General features: G+C 50.5%; 1 protein-coding gene across 21 annotated transcripts in view; it reads left to right on the top strand.

Moving 5' to 3' along the window:
• Positions 1 to 24,752, top strand: part of HDAC4 (histone deacetylase 4) — a 352,953-nt gene that overhangs the window by 77,003 nt on the left and 251,198 nt on the right. For 4 of the 21 annotated variants that reach the window (XM_077956689.1, XM_077956684.1, XM_077956687.1 and 1 more), the window contains exon 1: positions 14,619 to 15,056. The exons of 15 other annotated variants lie outside the window; for them this stretch is intronic. The gene's annotated coding sequence lies outside the window, so the exon portion shown is untranslated. Of the gene's footprint in view, positions 1 to 14,618; positions 15,355 to 24,752 lie in introns of those variants that run through there. 2 more of the 21 variants (XM_077956681.1, XM_077956669.1) reach the window with 2 other exon arrangements.

Here is a 24,752-nt window from a genome sequence, read left to right as displayed (position 1 = left end):
TGTGCTGGCTGCTGCACTGAAGCAGATGGGTTGCTGAGCAGGAAGCCACAGCGTGACACACGGGCACTTTGGCCTTGCTTGGCCCCTGGAGAGCAAACACATAATGACAATAGGTTTTACAGGGATTAGGATTTATTTATTTTATCTGAAGGAGTTTAAAAATTGCTCTTGTTCTCTTGCTTTTAATTTTCACTCTCACCAGCCCTTCTGTCCTGGATACTGTGTGGTGAGGACCTCTTTCTCCATGTTAAGTTCACGTTGCTGAGTTGTGGCAGGATTGGTTTTCTCGTAGGATGGCTCAGGGCTGTGTTTCTTTCAGCTAATTGTGGCTACATTTTTGCCTCTGCATGTCCAATTTGGGTTTCAAATTCAGGATTATCTAAGTACTTTATGTTTGAAAATATTTTCCAGAGACCCCAAATTTCTTATTTATGTGCAGTGACTACTTTTTAATATTTTCAGCTGCCTTCTAGTTTCACACCTTCAATTGTGCTAATCCTTTGCATTTTAAAAGTTACACCAGCCTGTGTCAGTGTCTCATCAGTGCGTACCATAGTGCATGTGTCCCCATTCAGATGCACTTTCCGTGCCCTGGATTCTAGGGGGAGTGATAGAGGATATATTTCATTCTGAAATTCGTACTGTTTCTTTTTTAAGTTAAATATTTCAACAACAGTGGATGTTCTTGTCTTTTTTTAGAAAACATAAAAATGAATGTTTTTGTGGCACTTCTGCCTGGTCGAGTGGCGGTGTTTTTTCCCTGTGCAGGCCCCCAGGTGTGTGTGAGCGGCTGCCCTGGGGCCCCGTGACAGGGGATGCTTTCTGAACTCTCACTGGCATCTTCCTCCACAAATCCAGGTTGGCCAGAGACATGAATTCAGCATTACCTCTCCCATGTCCATGCATGAAGACGCACTTTCCAGGCACACACACCTAAGTCGTTGGCCGCGGGTTCTTGGAGGGCGTGGCCTGAGCTCCCAGATGCCTCCTCTCTCGCCTGGCACTGCGCTGTGTCTTCCACACACAGGCTTGCCAGGGATCTACCCGACTTACTGCTTTGATTTTGTTGGATGAAAGCAGTTTATTAAATAAATGGGAAAATACTCCCCTTCCCCAGTTTCAAAAGTTAAGATGTAGTCTTATCTTTACTTAACATCCAACAATGCTGAAAGATGAAAGAAAGGAAAATGCCCTCTTTGCCCCGCCAGACCACAGTTAGCCACAATTCAGAGAAGGTCGTCGGTGACTTTTTGTAGATTCTCGAGCAGGAGCTCTCTTTTTTTTCTCTCTTTCCCTCTTTGTCTCCCTATGTCCATATCCATACCTATTACATACATGATAGAACAGCAATGGGATTTTTTTGTAGCTCCATAATATTTCAGTACTTAAAAATCCTCTATTAATGGGACTTAAATTTTCTTTGTATAGTAAGTAACACCTCAGTGAGCATTGTTGCACACGTGTCTTTATGTTTGGGGCTGATTGTTCTTATCATTATTGTTTTGTTAGGATAAAGTCCCAGAAACAGAATTGTGGGGACAAGGGGCATGCATGAGTCACCCTCATCATCAAGAGCGAGCCGTTTGTGGCACGTGCACCCCACCCACTATGGCGAGATGCCTCCACACACCCTGCAGCCGTGCTGGGTTTTGTCTCAGTGACTGCAGTTCTTTCTGGGCTTCCTGAGAAGGAAGGGCCACAAGAGTCTGCCCAGGTGCTGGGGCAGGCATTGGTGACATCACTTATCGAAGCCAGGAGTGGGGCCGTGGGTGTGGGGCTGAGTAACAGACCCAGGTTACCCACAGTTGGGCAGGATGAAGAGTCTGAAGAGTGCTTTCCTTAGGCTGGTTCCAGTCCACACACCAGCACTCAGCCAGTCAAGATGCGTCTTGTGAGCATCTCCTACATGCAAGGCTGCTGTAAGCACTGGGGTCTACCGGTGAGCCACACAGGAAAAGCCCCCACCCATTGCCACACCCGGTGCCGGGGGAAAGTCAAACAGTAGATGGGTAAATAAACAACTACATAATGGTAAATATGGCTGGCAGTGATGGAGTCTGCTCTGCAGAGGCACTTTCCGAAGTGTTTTTACATATTTACAGCTGTAATCCTTATAACAGCCTAGGGATGGGTCCTGCTAACCTTACATCATCCGTATTTTACAGGTGAGAAAACAGAGGCATTGAGAAAGGAAGTCACTGGCCCAAGGAGCTGTGCCAAGCAATTGACTCTTAACCAGCGAGCTCTGGAGTGTAAGGCTTTACTCCCCTAAACTGGTCATTGCAAGGCAGGAGAATAGGATCTGGAGACAGGGATCCTTCACTTCAGCATCTGGTTGAAGGCTGAGCCTTCACTTCAGCCGCTGATTGGTTGTAGGCCAAGTCTTCATTTGCATAGGGTATAACTTCACTTTGGCCTCTGATTGGTCACAAGCCAAGTCTTCATTTACATAGGGTGTAACCAATAGGAAACCTCTAAAGGGTTCTCAAACCCCAGAAGATTTTGCAACTGGGGCTCCTGAGCTACTTGCTTTAGTGCCTGCTGCTGCTCTGTGGAGTGTATTTTCGCTTAAACGAATGTGCGTTTTCATTGCTTCATTCTTTCATTGCTTTGTGTATTTTGTCCAATTCTTTAACATGTCAAGAACCTGGAGGACTCGCAGTGAAGACCCTCCCCCGTAACAACCACATGTGCTGTCAGGGATAGATGCTGCCCTGAGAATGATGAAGCCAGCGTCTAAGGGAAGTCCTGGTGTGGGCGGAAGCTGTGATGTTCTGTGCTCTATGGCAAGGCTTTGGAGGGCTTTGACTGGGCCAGAGCAAGTAACTATAAAGTGTCAGAACTTAGAAGAAAAGCGTCGTGTACTCTGACAAGAAGAAGCATGTCACTAAGAGGAAGTTGTCACTAAGGGGAAGAACTTCTGAGAACTCCGCAAAGGACCCGGTTAGGTAATTCTTGAAAGCAGCTGCTCATTCAGGGATAATGTAATATTTTTCCAACATTTATACACGTTCACCTTATTTAAGAATTGCCTCAAAACACAGAAAAATGCAAGCTAATCTTATGAAGCTCAGAGTATCTTGATTTTAGAATCTGTAAGAGACAATAATAAAGCAAACGTTCTAAGCATATTTTGTTTGTAAACGTAGGTTTAAAACCCTAAATAGAATATTGGGGAAAAGAAAATAACAGTACATTATATAGTTATTCATTATCAAAGGTTTTATTACAGGACAGTTTGTTATACAAGGAAAGCGGTATAAATCATGTAAATATGAGAGAATGTTTTGAAAAATAAAGATAAAATATTTCAGTTTTCATAACTGATTTTAAAACACCCAAGTTGGAGAGAATATGTAGTTCTTACAAGTTGGGGATCATTTGAAAGCAAAAATGAATCTTTTTCATGGCTGGAAAACTCTAGAGGCCTTGTCTTAAGAGCTGTGTTCTGAGGTTGACTTGACGGTAGCACATGTGTTCAGTATGGCTTGAGATATCAGCAGTTTCATTAAGATGGGAAGAACTAAAATAAATTCACATATAAAGACTCAAAAAGATTCAGAAAATTTTATAGATTATCAGAAACCCACTAGAATCAGCGTATTTTGTATTTGCCAATAATTAATAGCTAGAAAAGTTCAACAGCAAAATAATTTTAATTAAAATACATATTTTTACATAACAAAAGAGTCCTATGAATTTCCTTATTTCTGTGTTTGGCAAATTTAGATTTACCTATGTCATTTGTCACAGGCTGGTGGAGTTCAGTGTTACATTCTCTGTAATTCCTTCTAAATTTTTTTTTTTTCGTTTGATTTATCACTTTTTTTTTGAGACGAAGTCTCGCTCTTGTTCCCCAGGCTGGAGTGCAATGGTGCTATCTCGGCTCACTGCAACCTCTGCCTCCCAGGTTCAAGCAATTCTCCTGCCTCAGCCTCCTGAGTAGCTGGGATTACAGGCACCTCCCACCACGCCCGGCTACTTTTTGTATTTTAAGTAGAGACGGGGTTTCACCATGTTCGCCAGGCTGGTCTCGAACTTCTGACCTCGGGTGATCTGCCTGACTTGGCCTCCCAAAGTGCTGGGATTACAGGTGATTTATCACTTTCTCAGCTCCCTTAGTCATTTTCTTTTTATCCTCTGCACACGTGTTTATTTTAAATTTTAATTATAAATCTCTGATTAAAGAATTAAACAATACATAGACCTTATCTGCATCATTTAAAGAAAAACAATAGCAGTGACCGTGTGCACTGTGAGACAGAGACCATTGCAAGGACATTTATATGTTTGCTTTTCATTGTGTTGTTTCCAAAAAAAGTTTTATCATACATGCACATGTTCCTAAACAACATGATTTTAGTTTTATGTTTCTGAACTTTATGTAAATGGAATTATACTATATGTTTTCTATTTCGTGGGTTCTTTTTCAGGCAGGACTGGTTTCAAGAACCATGTTTCTGCATGTAGCTCTAGGTAACTGGTGTTCATTAGCGTCTTGCATTCAATTTTGTGAATTTTCACAACTTTGACTCGTGTTCAGATGTGGCTGCTCTCAAACATGATGTCGTGGACATTGTTTTGTGTGTTTTCTGGCACACGCAGACTTGGGCCTTTGCCAGGTCCCTGCCCGGGGATGGGAGTGCCGGGTCACGGCTAAGCCACTTTTAACTCTGTGTGGCCTCCAGCACGGCCACGCCGTCTTACACATAGTGCCAGTGTCCTCAGACTGACCAGGGCGCCTTGCTACTCGGTCCCGGGAGGTGACCCTCGCCTGACCTGTACCTGACCGCCAGCCTGCTGTGCCAGCCATCAGTGTCTTCTGACACGGGGCGCCCATTTTTCTGTTAGCTGTTGGTTTTGTTTTCTTAATCATTTGCAGAATTGATGTATCTGGGTGTGTGTGGCTTCCTTCCAGCAGCTAACGGGAGGCTGTGGCTGGCCGTGTGCTGCCTTCATTATCACAGCTTCCTATGGCCACTGCTCCTTAAACTTTCCTGTATGTGGATATTACTTGTTTGCTGTTTCTTGTTGAATATCAGATATCCTGTTTTTTTTTTTTTTTTTTTTTTTTTTTGCTTTTACTTTTCTTCTGGAAGTAACATCCTTTAGAAATTCCTGCAGAAGTTCCGTGGTTTGGTCGTATGAAAGTTGCCTCCTTTCCCCTTCATTGTTGAATGATCCCTCACAGAAGACAGTGCTGGGGAGACGGCTGCTCTTCCCCAGGGCTCTGAGGATGTGATTGGTTCACTCAGTTCCACTGTGGCTGTTCACTTCCTTGGTAGGAATCTGTTGTGTCTCTCTGGGTGTCTTGTGGTCCTAGTGTTCTACATTTTTAGTAAGAGTTTTCACTTACCCCTGTTGATATTTTTTTGGACCTCCTCAATCTGAAGATTAGTGTCTCCCCGTAATAATGGGAAATTTTATTCCTTAACTTTTTTCTTTTTAACTTTTAATTTTGCTGTAATTTCAAACTTACAGAAAATCAGCAAAAAATAGTCCAAAGAATTACTGTTTATTTGTATGCATCCTTTGTTTTTTTTCAGAATCATTTGAAGGTTAGTGGTAGATGTGATGCCTTCCCCCAACTAATCCAGGCCATGTTGCCTCAGATAAGCGTGGTCGCTCTTCAACTACGTACAGGGAATAGAGTTGGAAAATAACAGCGATCCGGCGTTGTTCTCTCATCTGTAGGCCTTATTTTTGTTTTGCTGATGGTCTATTGATGTCTTGTTATCAACAGGAGATGACAGGCCCTGCAGAGCATTCAATTCTCATGTCCTCCCTAATCTCCTTTGCTCCGGGACAGTCTCCTCATCATCTTTATGTTTCATGACATTCACATTTTAGAAGCACAGGGGCGGCTGTTTTGTAAAATGCTTCTCAGCTTGGGATTTCGGCAGTTTCCTTGTGATTGGATTCCAGCGATGCCACTGGACTTGGAGGCCGGCCACCGCAGTGGTACTCAGTGATACTGATATTTCGTTGCTGCTGATGCTGCCTGGAGCCTCTCAGTGAAGGTGGTGCTGGCGGGTGTTTCCGCTGTGAAGTTACATTGTCTCCTGCCTAATTAGCAGGTATCTGCTAGGGAGATAATCTGGGACTGTGCAGACAGCCTGCTACTCCCCGAGCACTGACCCGCAAGTCTCAGCCTCTTCCATGGTTCTTGCCTGAGTCTGTTATTGTCCTGGTGGCGGCTACTGGTCATCTGGTGCCACCATTCTTATGTTCAGGACGGGAAGCCCTCATTAACCTCAAGAGGTTCTTGGAAACTGTGACTTTTAAGTGAAATAATACAGAAGAAAACCAAGGTTTTTTTTTTTCTCACCAGTGTTACAATCAAATGACTGTTGAAGGACTGGCATTGTTTGAGGACCCTCTGTTGTTGGCTTCAAGTTGCAGTTTCCGAGAACCTATAGACGACGTGAAATGTGGACTCACGTAGTTAACTTTCTACTGTAAAGAGCATTCCTTTCCTCCTGATTTATGTTTTTCCTTATTGTTTACTTACATTAGTTTGATCTTGTAGATTCCTAACTTATTAACTGGGTTATAACCTTTTATTATCAATATCTGTTCTGCTGCCCAAATTGTTCTAGTTTGGCCAATGAGAGCCCCTTCATGCTGGCGTTTCTGGCAGGTCCCCCCGTTTTGGGGCCCTTCTTTACCCTCTTGGATACACAGACTGTCCTAATGTCTCCTGTACTTTCCCTGCCCTGGCCTGGAATCAGCTGTTTCTCAAGGCGGCCTGGTTCCTTTCTCGGGGAATGCTATTTAGAAACCGGCTCTCGGCAGCCGGAGCTGTGAATAGATGTGTGTAGATCCGCCCCTGCACCCCCACACACCGGCCCCACCCGCACACATGGCACTTCAGTTCCAGCCCAGCCTCACAAAGGCCGTCAGCCGCCCTTCTCCTTTCACATTTGTTACTCCCTCCTCTGACAACGAGACACGGAGCTCTCAGAATCCATAATGTACTTCCTTATTTGTTCAGTCTCAATCCCAGAATATTCAGAGATTATTAAACTATGCCTCTGTGAAAAAGAAACCCCCAGCTAGAGTCCAGCAGTCACTGAAGGCGTATGGTCCAGATACCGGGTCTAAAAGCCACTTTGGCAAGTTCTTATGCACACCCCACCCTGCCCCAGCGTGGTTATGTTACTCATTTGAAATGGGGTTTGGTTATTTGTTTCTGTTTGTATTTCATTTTAGAATTTCCCCCCCTCTTGGTACTTTTTGATTGTATTAATTTTCACTTTTTGATTATGTGAAACCCAATTGCAGTTTCAAAAGCCAGAACTGTATAGGAGACAGACCCAGAGAAGCGGGTCCCCTACCCCTGCTGTTCCCCTGTCCTTTCCACCCTGTCCCCACGAGCTACCCTTTCTTTCCTGGGTGGCCTTGTGCGCTTTAATTTGCCCCCTTTCTTGCACAGAAAGAATGTCCTATAGGGAACTCCTCTTCCCTAGCAGCATGTCCTGGAAGCCACACCATGTCTGTCCACAGGCTCCTGCTCATTCTTGAGGACAGCCACGTACACTCGGGAATTCGTCCAGCCACTCTCTTACATAGGGACAATTGGTGTACTGTACAGGGCAGTGGTACGATCACGGCTCACTACAGCCTCCACCTCGTGGGTTCAAGCAATTCTCCCGCCTCAGCCTCCCAAGTAGCTGGGACTACAGGCCCATGCCACCATGCCTAGGTAATTTTTTATCTTTAATTTTTTGTAGAAATGGGGTCTTGCTGTGTAGCTCAGGCTGGTCTCAAACTCCTGGGCTCAAGTAGTCTTCCCACCTTGGCCCCCCAAAGTGCTGGGATTTACAGGTGTGAGTCACTGGGCCTGCCATCTGAGTTGTATCTTCACAGTTGGCTTATGGAGTGATTTCTATCAAAAGATAAGCAGATATATCATTTTGTTAGCTTTTTTCTCAAAATTTCCTGTAGGAAACTTACATCAATTTGCATTTCTGCCAGTGGTGTCTGAGCGAGCCTGTTCCCACAGGGCTTTGGAGTGGAGCGTATTACTTATTTGCTCTTTTGGTACATGAAGGATATTTCAGTTTGTAGGGGCCTTTTTTCTGTCTTTGCCTTTGGCTTTTCTGTTAGGCTTTTGGTCTCTGTTCTCACAGTTTGTGAGAGTTCTACTGATGTAAGGGATTTTGGCCTTTATCTTTCATGTGTATTGCAAGTAACTGCTCGCAGTTTGTCCACTGTATTTTGACGTTCTTTCTCATGCTGCTTTTGCCCGTAAAAGGTTTTTCCTCCATGTATCAACCTTACTGTTTTTTTAAATTGCATCTGGATTTTCAGTCCTGGTTAGAAAGCCTTCCTTGAATTCCGGAAGATGTTTTCTTCGAGTGCTTGTACGGTTTCGTTTTTCACATTTGCATCCCCGATTCGTTTGGAGTTTACCCTTGTGCATGGCGTTAGGTTTGGATTTACTGTTAGCTTTTCCCAGACGGTGGCCCAGTTGTCCCAGCACCATTTATTAAAACATCCCTGTTTGTCCCAGTGGTTGAGATGGCACCTTTATCCTGCCCTGGAGTTTCGTCTGTGTCTGGACTTTCTCACCGTCACCTGGTCTGCCGGGTTGACGGTGCCTGTTGTGCTCTCTGAAGTGTAGGGGCTTTGAGGCATGTTTTAGCGTGTGGTTGGGCATGCTGGGTTTCATTTTGAATGTTTCTCTAGCGCTCGTGCATCGGCATTGCCTGTCGCTGTCCCATCATCTTTCTTCTTTCTGTCTGGGATTCTGATTAGGTGCGTAAACCAAAAGTATCTGAGACAGGTCTCACTCAATTTTAAAAGTTTGTTTAGCCAAGCTTAAGGACGTGCCTGTGACACAGCCTCAGGAGGTCCTGACAACATGTGCCCAAGGTGGTCGGGGAACAGCTTGGTTTTATACATTTTAGGGAGACAGAAGACATGAGACACCAATCAGTATGAGGAAGATGAACATTGGTCCAGCCCAGAAAGGCGGGACAACTCGAAGTGTGAGGCTTTCAGATTATAGGTAGATTTTAAAATGTTCTGATTGACAGTTTGTTGAAAGAGTTACTATCAACACAAAGGAATGTCTGGATTATGATAAGGGGTTGTGGAGACCAAGGATTTACCATGCAGACGAAGCCTCTGGGCAGCAGGCGTCAGAGAGAATAGAGTGAAATGTTTCTCATCAGACTTAAAAGAGTCTGTTCTATCAGCAATTCCAAAAAGGAAGAGGGTATCATGAGGCATATCTGGCTCCCCCTCCCCGTCACAACCAGAACTAATTTTTCAGGTTAACGTTGGAATGCCCTTGGCTGAGAGGAGGGGTCCATTCAGATGGTCGGGAGCTTAGAATTTTATTTTTGGTTTACAGATGTGTGTTACCATGTCTTCCTCTGTCCTTCCAGTCCCCTAACCTCTCCTGCTTTTTATCTCTTTACCTTTATGTGCTGCATCCTGGGTCATTTCTTCAGTGCTATTTTACTGTTCGCTAATTCTCTCTTCAGCTCTATCTATTAATACTTGATTAGTTAACTCACTCATTTAGTTTTAAATTTTAATGATGACAGTTTTGTTTCTTCAAGTTCCATTTGGATCATTCAGATCCATGTGACACTTCTGATAGTTATTAATAATAACAGCTGAGACATCTGTTTCCTTTCTTCCTTACCCTTGTTCCAGGGAGAGTGTAGGCTCTTCTAATGCCTCTTTGGCAGATGGGAAGCTAAGGCACAGGGAGGTTGAGGAAGCCACCAGGGTTGTACAGTCACTAAGTGACAGGACCTGGCGGCCACTAGCTCCAGCCTCACCCTGGATGACCTCTCTTGTTTCTTCAAGTGTCCTTCACATGTGTTTTGGGTTAGTACCTGATTTTCCTACAATTGAGGTCTTTCCGGGACTTACTCCCGTTACCCATGGTCCTTGATTGTGACTTGATGTCCATCCTTCTTGTGGATGTTATTTTGAGGTTCATAGCGTGTTTCTCTAGAGAAGGTTTCTGCCGGGTGCTGGGAGGTGCTGCCTGGGACACGCCTATGTTTGCAGGTGCCAGGGATGCTCGTCAGGCCTCATGGGTTGTCTGAATTCTCCCCAAACCATTGCGAGGGGTCTGTGATTATGAGTTTTGAGGGGCGTCCTCTCTCGATTTGACCCCTTCTAGCCAACATGAAGCCCAGGCCCGGACATGTCCCTTGCAGGCCTGTCTTCTGGCTTCCCCTGCCAAGGGAGCTACAGCCGCTCCCCACGCACGCTCACAGGGACAGTGCAGTGGGTAAGTGGCAGTGCAGGTGGCTGTCCCCAGGACAGGCCCTGGGCTCCAGGCTGCCTTTCGTGTTTGATTCGCCCTGCCTTGAATTCCTGTCTTTGGAGTATATTCCTCACTCTTCAGCCAGCTCAGCCCTGAGTATAATTAGACGTCTCTAAAAGTGCGTGTGCCATATTGCCAGGCGTGAAGGCTTTTCTGAATCTTCCTGTCACCAGTGCTGTACATTGGCTTCCTTTTGAGGCCGTTATTTTCATAAGAAACTTTCTGTGTCCGTAACTTCCAGCAAAGAATCTGGGATATCTGGGGGTCTGGAAGTGCTAAGGGCCTGACCAGCTGTGTTTGCGAAGTGGCATGGAAAACTGGGACGATTCCTGTCATCCTAACCTCTCGTGAGGTTAGGAAGAGTCCAGCCTTCGATACCAGTGCTCAGTGGGACGGCCAGCCCCCGACTGGAGGAGCAGGCTTGTGGGCAGCGTGGGGATACTTGGTTCTAATCCAGATCTTCACACTCTTTGGGGAGGAGGCCGTTTCCAGCAAGTGAGCATCCCTTGGGTTTCTCCTCAAAGCCCCTTCTAAAATTAGTCCCTGGCTGCTGCAGGGACATTTACATCAGCGCATTTTGTCAAGTACTTTTGTTGCTTTCCATTAAGAGCATATTTAAAAATATGAAATGAATTCAGGCAGAAGCCAGTCTGTGCCGCTGAGAACATCTGTGTGCTGGTGAGAGGCAGAGACTGGGCAGTGGATAGCAGGCCGCAGCTTCCTCCTCTGCCACCTCGGAACGCCCCCAGGGAGGCACGGGACAGAGCCCAAGCCTGAGTGAAGCTCCCTGGCTGGGGGCACACCCTGCGCCAGGCTGGCCACCTTGACTCCTTGCTCTGCAGGCTGCACCCCACACCTCATCTGCCTCCTGTCGGCAGCCAGTGAGAGGAGCGTGGGGCCTGACAGCATTGCCTGCCTCCTGGCTGGCCGCCCCCACAGTGCCGAGCTGGGGCGGTCTTCAGAGGCTCCGGGTCTCCCTCTGCAGATGAAGACATTGGGGGAACGTGGCCTGCCCACAGTCAGCAGGCTCCCCTCTCTGTGTACCAGGCTAGTGTGCCGGTGCCATGGCAGCTGGGCCACCACCACATTCTGCCCTCAGTGCTGTGGCGCCGTCGAAGGGCATGCCTTGGAGAGGATCCACAGGAAGACCAACTTCATATCCATGGGACATGCTGTCAGCAATGCCATGGACCTTGTTCTGGATGCAGTTTTCCGTTTTTATGAAGGCAAGCGTGGATGTTTTCATTTCGCTGGATGCATAGAGGAAAGGAGAGGACTTCTCTGTAGCCCAGCAGCCTGTTCTTAGTGTTTGCTTTAGAATGGAGGACGGTGAGGGGCATTTTCCTTGTGAATTTCACCATCTGGCTTTGGCCTTCTTTCCAACAATTGAGGAATAAAGGGCCTAATGTGGAACTATGTGGGTGCATGTCCTGCGTGTGGGCTCCTGGGCCACCGTGGATGGTGGCGCTGGCAGCACCACTGCCATGCAGTTGGGGGTGGGCAGCAGGCCTCTTGGCAGCAGCTAGTGTCCTTCTCATCTTCCCTGTCAGGCACTAGGAGCCCTGGCACCAAGGCTGTGGTGATGGTACCGGGGTCTCTCAGTTGGGAGGGGCTGCATTTCCTCTGCCGCACGGGTGGCTGGCTGGCCTGGTGTCATGCCTTGCCCAGGGGTGCCCCCGCCCACCCCTCCTTCCGGGTTGTGGTGTGGTAGGTGGCACCTTGGTGTCCAGTGCTTTGTGATGGTGGCAGTGATGTCAGCGCCGAGGTTCCTCAAGTCTAAACTGAGATGATCTGGTGTGATTTTTCTTGGCTTTCAATTTTTTGGGCAAGGCTTTTAGTGGGCATTCTTCTCTGTCTCCTTTTCCTCGTGTTAGTCTAGGGCCCCAGGGAACCGCAGAGCCTCCGCTCTGGGAGGAGCCTTTAGAGAAACCCTTTCTGAGCTCTTCCTTTCACAGGGGAGCGCTCAGAGCCACCGCGTGGGCTGCCCAAGGCCTCTTAGGTCAAGGACCCTCCTGGCTCCGGTCCACACTTCTCCCTGCCATGTCCCCGTGAGGAGGCACCGCCCCGTCACTATTCCATGGTCATTGTAACACCTGCCGTTGAAAAGCATGGGAGCTTCGTGTCGGAATGTAGTGTTACATGTATTGTAACGTTTGCTTAGAACAGAGACTTGAAGTTCTCTAAGAAACGGAGTCCCCCGTGTGTGATTTTGGAGGGGCTGAGCTGTCGTTTCCTGTCATGGATCACAGTGCCCCCCTCCCCCTCACCTATGAAATAATGACAGCGGCCTCCGTTTCTACAAAGTCCTCAGTCGCGGGTGCTGTTTTATATCGTAAATCTGTCATCTTCAACTGGATGGTGTAACGCTCGGATTCTACATTTCCCGGATGCTCGGAAAGAAGTGCCAGGAGTTATGTGTTCTGCGGATCAGGACAGCTGACGCCGGCTGAGGACACTTCATCCACTGTTTGCACGGCGCTTGACAAATGCTACCCAGTCTAACGGTCCGGGTCGGGTGTCTCTGGGCTTGGTGCCTGCTTGTGCCACATATCTCAATGCCAGGCAAGACCAGCGTGCCGGTGACACAGCAGGGGACATGCGGGGTTCAGGCTGCTGAGAGCTCGGAAGGGGCCAGGCCGTCCCCCTGGCCCTCTGGGGCTGCAGAGCGGGCACCTCACTCTGCGGGGTTGTAAAGTGGAGCTGATGCTGCTTGACCCCATGAAAGCTCACAGGCCTTTAAGGTGCCTGGTAACGCTGGAGTGAAACCACAGGTAGCCAAGAAGACCTGCCTGTCAGACTGTGACCGCGCAGATCTCAGCAGAGTGTTTAAAAGGTGCTCTTTGCACGCGGTTTTGGAGTTGTGGTGCTGCTCTGGCTTAACATTAGGGCTCAAGCAGGTTAACGTCAGGGTTCTTTTTCTTAAACGGCCAGTGGCCGTGGTGGTGTTGGTCGTGGCTAACCTGGCACAGGGCAGCAGAGATCCAGGTGTCAGGCCAGTGAAAAGGTTGAAGCCTCTCACCAACACGTCTGTTTTGGAGGGAAGTGTTGGACATTGTGTGAGGCCCCTCTGCACTCAGCGACCCTGCCCTGTGCTCCCGGGCCCAGTTTTGGGTCTGCTTGGTTGGCATCAGGGTCCTGGCCCTGTCTGTGTTTTGGGGCCTCTGTTTGCTTATCATACTTGCATCATTGCCTTTACTCCCCGGAGGGGGAAGGAGGGAGGTCCTGAAGCCATTCAGCCCTGCCAACCTGGGGCCGCCCTTGTGCCTGTGCTGTGCTCTTTCTGCTGGGCAGTCCTGCCCTATGCAGTCTCATGGAGGTAGGGCTCGTGGGAGGGGCCTTCCCTCGGCCCCAGCCATCCTCCCGGAACATCACTGTCTCACAGACACACTGTGACCATTTTCTGTTGAACCTACTCTGTGAAACATTCTCTGTCCTTGGTTCAGGGGAGAGCGAAATCCAGAATCTGCTGAACACCAATGCTGTCACTCAGAGTTGGTGTGTCTGCTGTCTGCAGAGCCCTGGACCAGGCTTGAGGGACACCTGGGGCTTCCACCCACATCCAGGGCAAACCTGACCCCCAAGTCACTGAGATGTCGGTTTTTCTACTAATCACGTTGGCTTTGGCCATTCTGTGTGCTAATAAGAAGTATTGTGTTCTCACCTGCACTTGGGCAGAACGGTTCACCCCAAGGCTGAATGACTGCTGTGGACCATTCCCCCAGCAGGGCGTCCTGGGGTTTAATGGTTTGATTCTGAGCACCTTCACGCGCAGAGCCCCTTAGTGGGTTCCCTAACTGGACGGCTGACCCTGCTGTGGAATCTGACTTTTTCTGGACTGAAGAGGATGGGCTGCTCTGGAGAAACTCCTTGGGCCTTGGGCCTTGTGCCTGATGCTGGTTCGGGCTGCCCTGGCCACCCTCCCTCCATGCCCCATGGGACCAAGTGGCAGCATAGGAGGGGGCAGCTTCCAGAACACACTTCTGCTAGAGGCTCCTGGCCTCCGTGCTGGCATGGCCACATCCATGGCCTGAGTGTGCGATGGGAATGGTTTTATCAACACCAGTCCTCACAGCTTCCCCAGATGAGCAAAGGAGAAGGGGATGGTGTGTGGGGGGATTGCCCTCCCTTGAGGCCCCCCAGCTCCCAGGATGCTTGCTGGCGGAGCTCTGCCCGCGGTGGGGGCCATATGACTTGACCTCCGTCTTCTCCCTGGGCCCCACACTGGCCCTTGCCGGCAGGAACTCCTGCCCGTCTACAAGGCCAAAGCCTTCTTCCAGGTGCAAAAGTAAATGCAGGCCAGAGATAAATTGTACTTCCCTCTAACTTGGATGTGGAGTGACAGGAAGGAAGCAGGAGTGGAGCTGAGTGTTAGTGAGAGGTGGCTGAGAAGGCGGGGTCCTGCTTCTTGCTTCCTCGGGCATTTGCTCTAAGTGCTGGGTTTCAGCCTGGAATGATGCAGCCTCTGCACTAAATTTGATTTGGTGAACGTTCATGGCCCTGAATATAAACAGTGTTCTGGGCGTTCTTTGCGACTCTTGAGCCGAAACACTGTGGTGATCTCTCGTATCATCTGCTTGTTATGTAATGTGACAACATGGATATGAAATAGAAACCAGATGTCAGGGTGGAGCGGCTGAATTCTTCCTCAGCGAGCACCGCCGGGAGAGCAGGACTTGGGTTTCTCCTGAGTTACGGCGCCGAACGCCCTCAGAAAAACGCCTTTGGAGCGGTTTCTGGGATTAAGCGAAAGTCTAGGCTGAAGGTAAAGTACCAAGTCGGTATGATTAACTCTTTTTTAAGAAACTTGTAAGGGATTTTCTGTGCTGTTATGTAACTGCTCAGTGTCTTCCAGTGAGCTGGCGGCTTGTTATCAAGAATCCACTTAGAATGTTTGAACTCAGCCTCTGGGGGAGCTGGGAGCATTGTGCCACCTCCAGGTGCCTACAGTGCGCTTCCGAGGGCTTGGGTGTAGAGGAAAGGGAAATCACCTTTCGCCTGCGACAGCCTTGCCCTTGGGTCCGGAAGCAATGAGGACTCGGAATGTGAGCGCCCTGCTACAGGTACAGGCCCCAGGGGAGTGAAGGCGCTGGCGGACAGCAGTCTTGGCACTTTGTGTTAGCAGATTCAGAGTTTCTGTAGCGGCTGAACCCCTGCACTGGGCTGGAAGTGGGGACACCCGGAGGCCTGTTAACTGCACTGTGCCTGGATTACACCATGAACATAGATCTTTGTGCTTTTGAAATACAGAAAACGAGCTCACCTAGATGCGAAGTGTAGTTCTGGAAGCAGTATCTGGCTGTGGATAGCGGTTATGTATTCTACCAACAATATCTTCATTATTGTTATTTTCCTTTGGTAGCTGATCTTTCAGAGAGATCTGCAGATTCCTCACTTTGCTAAGACCCTCTGGAAACAGGGAGCTAAGTAACTCCTCACTCCCGAGTTGATTATAGCCTCATGGAAGTGTGGAATTCTTATTAGGAAAGACTGTTGCTGAGTGCCAAGCAGGTTATCCTCTTGTCCCGTGTCACTAGGGGGCCAGCTTGATCAGGGAGAAGGTGAGTGTGGCTCCCTCGCATCCCCAAGGCAGTGGACTCCCCCCGGTCTCTAGCTCTCTTGTCCCTAAGCTGATAGCTCATGGTCATGGAGGGCTTCCTGCATGCTGACCACCCCCAGCTCACAGATGAGGACGCTGGGACCCAGGGAGGGTGAGTGATGAGGTGCAGGAAGGACGAGTGCCAAGGCCCAGGGAGGGCGTGTGACGGGCCCGGCTCTCACTGTTGGGGGTGGGATGGGCCATCCTTGGCTCCTGGCGGCTCGTTGCTTTGCAGCGGCTGGTTGCTGTGTGGCCACTCACTTTGTGGGGAGGGCGACACTTTGCTGGGTGTTGCTGCTGGGCCTTGTTTTCCGTTTTCAGGTGGGGATCAGGAATTCCGAGAGAGTGGCTAAGTGTGATGTGGCTCGGGGTGTGTGGAGATGTGTGTGACAGTCCCCAAATCCACAGTGGCTGTGGGGTGGCATTTCAGGCCGGTAGAAATGCCTCTGGAAAGAAAGCATGAAACACTCAACATCCTCATTGCGTTTTGCTTGTTCTAAAAGAGAACGTGAAGAAGATCATCCCAGCAGCATTTGCTTAGACCGAGTGCGGTCACGAGAACATTGTCTGAGTGAGGAGGGCTCCTCTCACATGCGTTTTCTTGAGCAGGAGTTGTTGTTTGGCTATTTGGAAAACCATGTTTAGGGTGCCTAGTGAGTCTGCGAGGTCAAGGAGGCAGGGACACTTACTTTTTCTAGGCGAGAGGATGGAGCTGCAGAGATAGGCCTTAGTGACCACTGGGCCTTCGTATCTCTGGCAGGTCCCTGACTGGTGGTGGGAGGGGAGTTCCTTTTTGTGGCTACTTGGTCCTTTGACGACTTGGGGTACCCACCCTTCAAACCCCTCCCTCCTGGGGCCCAGTGGCCACCTCTGGGCATCACGGGGAGCCACTCTTGTGTCGGCGTCTCCAGCTCCTCAGTGCTCTGCTTCTAAACAGAACACCCTCTTGTTTCTAAAAGTAGCCCATGGTCTCCCGAGGGTCCTGGGCGCAGTCCCCACTCAGCTGAGGATGACCACTGGGGCACGGACCCTACCCCAGGCCCTGGGCTTTGTGCCCAGGGCTCTCTTCTCCTTCCCTGTCAGGGTTTCTAGACCCTTCGTGGTCACCCAGGGTGGAAGGCAGGCACAGAGCTGGAGGGTGTGGCCTGAGATGGATGACTCGGGCCTCTGGGCTCACCGGAGCACTGAAGTCCAGAGGGCGAGTGTGGGAAGGATGGTATCACCCACCCTGCCGGTGGCCCCTGTGGTCCTGCGGCTCCTGCTGCTTCCAGGTCACCCTGGGCCCAGGGTGCAGGGCCCGCTTGGGGAGGTGCACACTGGAGGCTCAGGCCCTCCTTGGACACTCCCGAATGCCCCTGTGCATCCCTGCAGCTCCTCCCAGAAGGTTCTCTCCATCCTCTCTGGCTCCCTGGGGGTGTGTGGGAAACCAGGCCAGGGTCTCCTGGTTGTTGACTGAGGTGGGGTCCTGCCTTCGCCCCTTAGCATTCACCCCCTACCCCTTATCACCATGTAAAACCCTGTGGGCCCTGGGCCCTGGCTGCTCTGCCATCACCTGGGCAGTGTGGGGGGCACATGGGGGCACGTGGGGCGCCTGTCGTAGCCCCTGTGTTTGACCTTGTTTAGGTGAAGAGCACCCTTTCCAGCTCACGTTTTGCATCACGACTGGGAAAGGTACGAAGCGAGTGTGTCGGGGCCTGGATGATTTGATGTCTCTACGGGCCGAGTATGGGACACACGATAGCTTGGCCCCGGGTCAGGTATTAGTCAGTCCTTGCTGGCACCTGGGCAGGGACACATCCGTGGATGGGGCCTGGCCAGGTGGCCTCTGAGGTCCTGTGTTGCAGTCACTGACTTGCTGGACCTGGGTGGGGGCTCACCCACCATGGATGGGCCAGGTAGCTTCTGGAATCACTAGAGAGATGAACTTCTTTTGCCTTCTAAATGTGTGAAAAGATGGGAAATGAGAGGAAAATAAGGGGAAGTCAGATCTATTCAGGAAAATGACTTTCCAGGGAAGAGCTGGGGTCCCTCCAAACCCAGAACCTTCGGTTTCTAGAAGCAAGGTGGACCGAGGTCGGCAGCATTCTTTGAGACCTTGAGTGATGAAGTAGTTACTTAGGGACAGTGTTTCTCATGTAAAGCCAGGCAGTCTAGGGCACTAGGAATCATTTCAGCGCTGGGGAGACGCAGACGTTGCGCTTGCCCACGGCACTGCGTTCATCTGAAATGCTGGTGGCTACACACAGCTCTTTATTGCTGTTCCTGCGCGGTCTCCTGGAACGCTGTCAGGTTAAGGGCAGTCTCGTTTGCAGTCGAGTTTAGGGAACGGGGTCAGAGAGCACTTGCTAAAGCTTCCTGTGCGCACATGGAATTGTGTGTGCATGTGTGTTAAATAAATGTATGTCAACCTGAAAGACAAGTTTCATGGCCATGAGTCTAGGGATGGCTAGAATTTAGTCACTCAATGAAACTAAGCCACACCATCACAAATAACGTGAACATGATTGGAAAACAAACTCAGTTCTTATTCATTTACCTACAAGTCTGGAAACTTCTAGAACTTATTTCAGCATTAAAATAAATAGTTTTGTTTTTTTTTTTTTGAATATACAAATATACAAAAATAAGGAAAAGTTTGAAAGCCTCTTGCCCCTCTGTCCCAGACCTGACAGAGTGGCTTCCACAAAGAAAGGGGCAGAAGCCGGGGCCGTCAGTGCCTGCAGGACGTTGTTGGCCTCACAGATGACCCAGACTCCCCAGTAATGAAGCCGCAGACCCACAGCGAGCCACTCACTCCAGGCTCAGCCAAGCTGACGGGCCAGAGGAGTAAGGAATGTTCCCTACCATTGTCCAGAAAATGTAACGAGGGTGAAGGTGTGCCAAGCAGACTCCCCGTGTCAGCCCCGAGGCGCCTGCCATCGCTTTCAGAAACCTGACTACCAACCTAGATCAAAACTGACTGCTTGGTCATGGCCATGCAGTTAGAAAACACAGCAGCAGTCCTCAGATGAGTGTGACCATATTCATGTTACTCAAGTTGCTTCATCATCTGCATTTGAAGGAATGTGGTGAGCCTCCTGTGTGTGCCCACGTGGCAGTGGGCACCTCTGCCCCCCACAAAGGCTAAGAACACAGAGCCTGCAGTACAGGCCCTGCCTCCTGACATGCCCCAGGCCGGCTGGAAGAAAGTGTGGGACTGTCCTGTTGACATGGGGAGGGGATGGCTGGACTCTGACGCTCACTGTGTGTTCTCTGCTGGGCCGTGTGGCTCCCTACAGAGACTCTGGGTGCCCAGTATTCACCTTCTCCTATGTGTGTGTATATATATTATATATACATGTATTTACTAACTTAGAAAGCCCCCAAACGGGCCTTGTTTCTGCTTGACAGCATCCACAGCATGTCATTCCTAAGCCCCACTGAGGAGATTCAGAAGCAGCCAGTTCCCCCCGGAGCCTGCACGCTGGGCACAAGGGTCACAGCTTCGTTGACAGCTCCTGCCCCCAGGAGCCGAGGGCCGGACGTGGTAGGGCCTGGCAAAGGGGCACTGCCTTGTGTGTGAGGTGTTTTTGCCAGTCAGTCCCTTTTAAAAACAGCGCATCTTTTGAAGAACAGGAAGTTTACGCAGGCATAAGCAACTTACTTTGCGATGGAGCTTTTAGGACGTTTCATGTCTGTTACATTATAGCCTCTGTGCTCATGCGGGCTCTGAGTTCAGCGGCGCCTGAGCTGTTAATCTGCTTTTTCAAATTATTAATAATGAAAGTAACACCATGCCACCAGCTGGTATCGTTTCATGCTTTCTGTGTGCCTGGTGTTTACACGGCTTATCTCATTTAATCCTCCCAGCATGTAACAAAAATACTTGCAACAGGTACTGCTCCTGTGTGGACTCCTACCCCCAGCTCACACTGACTGAGGCCTTCCTAGCTCGGGGCTTTGTGAATATCCTGCTTTTATCCTCATTTATAGGTAAGGAAGCTGACTCAGAGAGGTTAAGCAGCTGGTGCTGGGCCCGCACCCAGGGGTCTGATGCAGAGCTGGTCCTACCTGCTTTATAAGCTGTGGCTCAGAGGGCGCTCCGGGGGCTCGAGAGCACCTGGCGGTCTGAGATGAAGACTGGGGAGGCCTGGGAGGCAGGCGCTTGACTGAGGCAGGAAGTGGGACCTTGGGGCTGAGTGTTCCCAGGGCCATGGGGCGGGCCTGTGGGTCTGGTGGGTGTCTGGGGTCCCCAAGAAGCCCTTGTCACGGGGCTTCGCTGCGCCCTGCAGTTGAGCGCAGGGGACGCAGCTGTTGCCGCCGCTGTTGAAGAGTGAGGGTGAGGCCTGCAGTTGCCACCCGATGTTGTTGACAAGTGAGCAGTTTTTCCAGAAAACATGGACAGTGTCGGGGCTGACTTGAATTTTTTACTTGAGGCAACAGCTCAACCAGTTGGTTTTCGCAATTGTGAGTTAAAAAAAAAAAAGAAAAAACAAACAAACAAAAAAAGAAAGCTGACAATGTACCATTGATGAGAGGATTTTTAAGGGAGAGCAAGCCACAGGCCATCCTGAGAAAGGAGCAGGGAGACCGAGGAAACTGCCGCTGTGTCTTGTTCGTGGGGTGCTTGTGACGCTCTCACAGGACGCCCCGTGGACCACGCCTTGGGTGCTCGGTGGCAACTGCAGAAAGGTGAGGTATGTTTCCCTTAACACCAGACGGCGGATCTTGATGGCGGAGGAACCAGGCATCAGAGGAGGACAGGTCAATCCGGGAGCGTTGATAAAAAGGAAGAGAAACTTATCTCACATTGTCAAGCTGTCGGGGCTTCCAGGGACCTTGTCCTCTAGGCCTGTCCCTGTGCCCTCCTGTCCCCAGGCCTGAGAAGCCAGGTGTGGGGTGGGAGCAGGCCAGGGCCAGGTGCTTCGTGCCCTGAGGCTCGAGTCAGGCTCTGTGGCCACTTTGAATCCAGGGGCCCGCCCTGAACTCTGAGCTGGTCTCCTGTTCAGTACGCAGAAGTGATGACCTCTCCCACCCAGGGGCATTTGAGGACTCCTGAGGTGGCAGCAGTGATGCCCAGCTCAGCATGCAGAGTGCCCAGGCAGTGCCCACCCCTTTCCTCTCCCTGCCAAGGCGTTCTGGGCGTGAGCCCGCATGGCCCCCTGCTTGGGGCTGTCACCACAATGCCATTCCTCACACGCCCCGCAAGTCCCTTCTATGGGTGAGAGCCTGACTTGAGAGACTATTTTGGGGAGGGAGGAGTAAGATGACCTGCCCTTCTCAAGAGTGAGCGGTTCTTAGATGACTACCTTGAGCAGCGATGGTGCTTCCTGCAGGGGTGCGCCCACGAAACGCTCTGCACGAAGCACATTGCTGCCTTGCTCAGGCCCAGGGAGAGTGGAGGGTGCTGTGCTCTTGGGCTGGGTCCTGGCTCAAGGGTTGGGGGCTGGAGCACGTCCACCAGAAAGTCACTGGTGGCTGGGCTGCTTCCGCTGTGTTGCTGGAAGAGGGGCAGCGCCTGCTGCGGTGTTTGCAGTGCTTGGTCATGGCCCCGCGTGGATTTTCCTTCCTGGTGGAAGCCGTTCCGTCCCCAGGTTTTCAGCTAACCTGTCTGAGTTTTGATGAAGAGAGCAAGGGGTTTTGCTCATCTGGATTCCTGTGGAAGGGCCTCCTCTCTCTGCTCCTATTTTCTAGCTTGGCAACTCTAGTGCTAGTTCTGCAATATTTGAATTTGAGTAGCCAGAAGAATTTGCTGCCAGGGTGGCCTTGCCCTTGACTTTGAAATGAACTCACCCGAGACTTCAGCTTGATGCCTCCTTTGGCTGATGCTGGGTTCTGGGCTCTGGCCGCCGCCTGCCTGTCCGTCACAAAGGACCATGTTCTCCAATCAGGATGGAGTTCTAAGCGTTTCACAATAGAGCCGCAGGAGTTAGGTTTTCTGTTCTGGACAGCCTGAGAATGATACTAAGAATGTTTTCTGATTGATTTGGTGAGCTGTCTGTTTATAACGTCATTGGAGATGATTTTCCATGACTAGGAATTATTCTTGACCTCACAGTAAAGGACTCTGAAGCCCCCATCCTCTGCCTGTTTTTTTGTTGTTGTTGTTTGTTTTTATTATTGTTGTTGTTGTTGTTTTAAGAAAAGACTTGTAGCATCAGTCTTAGGCGTACTCTCCTTGGCAGTAGTGATGGGCAAGGCACCTGATGGAGAAACAAAGCGTGGTGAGGTTTTTACCATTCAGGAATCATAGCACAGTAGCACTGTAGTATTTCATCACAATTTACTCTTTACTTTTTTTCATAAAGAAACAAATAGGCCTACGGTGACTCTCACCTGTAATCCCAGCACTTTCGGAGGCTGAGGCAGGAGGAGTGCTTGAGGCCAGAAGTTTGAGACCAATCTGGACAACATAGGGACACCTCTTCTCTACAAAAACAATTAAAAACATTAGCTGGGCATGGTCGTGTGCATCTGTAGTCCCAGCTGTTCAGGAGGCTGAGGTGGGAGGATCCTTTGAGCCGGGAGGTTGAGGCTGCCGTGAGCCATGTCATGCTGCTGCACTCCAGCCTGGGTGACAGAGGGAGACCCTGTTTCAAGAGAGGAAAAAAAAAACAAAAAAAGCACCAGCAGAATTTAGAAATGTGGGCCAGTGTGGGAGCCTCACCTGGCATCACTGGCCTCGGGCTGCTGCTCTCGCCCTGGAGCCATTACTTTGAGAGCAGATCAAGGACTCAGCAGGCAGGAGGAATGTTCATGGCAGCAGCAGTCCTCGCGCTGCACACGCACACCACGGCCCCACCATCGCCCCTCGTCATGGCTGGGATGGGAGACAGACTTTAGAAGCAGAGCCTGGGCAGAGGGAGATATCCGCTTCCAGAAGGGGCCTCCTGCTGCTGAGTAAGGGGGTGGCGCCCGGCCGGCTCAATGAAGGGCATGAGGAATGCTGGCTGCGCTTGGCCTGAAGGGGTTCCTGCAGGAAGGCCTTGCTCCCCGATGGGGCTGAGGGACCCAGCTGAGCAGGAGCAGCAGGAGGAATGGGCAGTGTTCTTGGAGCCCAGAGGAGGGGCAGGGCTTGTCCTTCTGGATGGGTAGCCCCAGGAAAAGAGAAGCCCAGAGCCAAGGGCCCTTGCCCCAGGGAAGGGTCCCACGTGGACCACAAAGACGCTTCTCTCTGCAACCCTTCCTGACACAGCGTGGACATGATGGACGGAATGAGGAAAATGAGCTGCTGCTTTCCCTTCTCTCTCACTTCTCCCTCCCGTCACACAGCATGCAGTTATGGAAGAGGATGAAGAAGGAAAGAGCAGTTGGAAAAATTCCGTAGGAACTGGAGAGGGGAGGATCGGGTGTTTTTACAGTTCCTGGGTTTCTTGGGGAACGAGGGTGTGCTGTGTCCACTGCTGCGTCTTCATTCCTGTTCTGCGGGAAAGCCCAGTCTGGCTTCATCCACATGGATGGAGCAGAGTCAGGTTCAGTTGGGATTTTTTTTTCCCGCTCATTTGGAAAAAGAGGAAAAGACACTGGGATACAAGGAGGGCTTTATAAAGAAGAGGTCTCCGTGGACCTCCTCTCCAGGACTCTCTGCGATGGCGGAAAGCTTGGACCTCCTCTCCAGGACTCTCTGCGATGGTGGAAAGCTTGGACCTCCTCTCCAGGACTCTCTGCGATGGTGGAAAGCTTGGACCTCCTCTCCAGGACTCTCTGCGATGGTGGAAAGCTTGGACCTCCTCTCCAGGACTCTCTGCGATGGTGGAAAGCTTGGACCTCCTCTCCAGGACTCTCTGCGATGGCGGAAAGCTTGGACCTCCTCTCCAGGACTCTCTGCGATGGCGGAAAGCTTGGACCTCCTCTCCAGGACTCTCTGCGATGGCGGAAAGCTTGGACCTCCTCTCCAGGACTCTCTGCGATGGCGGAAAGCTTGGACCTCCTCTCCAGGACTCTCTGCGATGGCGGAAAGGGTCCATAGCGGCAATGCCTGTCGGGGCAGCCACTGGCCATGCCTGGCTGTTGAGCTCATCAGTGGCCACATCAACACGTGGATGGTGTGACCGAGGAACTGGATTTCAAATTAAATTAAATTAAATTTCAATTTAAGTAACCACATGTGACCAGTAGCTACCTACACCGCACTCTCAGGAAGGCTCCAGACGGAGGGTTTGAGGATCTTCCTTTATCAGTGATTTGAATGGATGAGGCTTAATCTGTTTGAATTTCCCAGTTGGGGTAAAAAGAGGGAATGCTTGTACTGGAATGGTAGTAGGTTCACAGCGCACGGCCTGGGCCAGCATCAGTGTGTTGCTGAATTTATGCTCCTTCCCAAGGTTGTTCGGGAGGCTGCAAGAGACGTTCTGTGTTAGAGAGAGGGATGCGCTGACTGTGCTGGGGGAGTTCACTTCGTCGCAAGGAGCAGAAATGCCCTCGGTGGCATGGATTGAAAGGCACTTATGGACGGAATTCAGGAGAAATTCATGGAGCGCTGCAGGGAGTCCTCTGATGGGGCCTCTCTTCCTTCCCCATCTCCCCTGCCTCCCAAGCCCCAGGACTCCCCGTCTTCCATCTGCTTGGTCCCCAGCTGCATCCCCACAGGCTCTCCGCTCTGTTGCTGGTTTGACTCGTCTGGTGTGTGCCTCCCCTGTGACATGCTGGGAGCAGAGCGGAGCAGCTGTGCCAGTCCCTGGGCCGCAGCTGGGCTGTGCTAGGTCCAGGGTCTGTGAGAGCTGCTGGGAGGCCACCAGTGCAGGTGGGCGGGACCTTGCTTCGTGATTCCACCCATGACGCTTCTCACTCAAGGAATTTGCTTTTGTTTCCATGCATACTATTGAAAATCACTTAGCCAGTAAGCAAATGTTGGCCCTTAGCCTGTTAAACATTAGTACAAAT

Source organism: Macaca mulatta, chromosome 12 (assembly GCF_049350105.2).
Source record: "Macaca mulatta isolate MMU2019108-1 chromosome 12, T2T-MMU8v2.0, whole genome shotgun sequence".
Classification (NCBI taxonomy): domain Eukaryota; kingdom Metazoa; phylum Chordata; class Mammalia; order Primates; family Cercopithecidae; genus Macaca; species Macaca mulatta.
The sequence above is the reverse complement of the archived record's forward strand: the minus strand, read 5'-3'. Positions and strand labels throughout refer to the sequence as shown.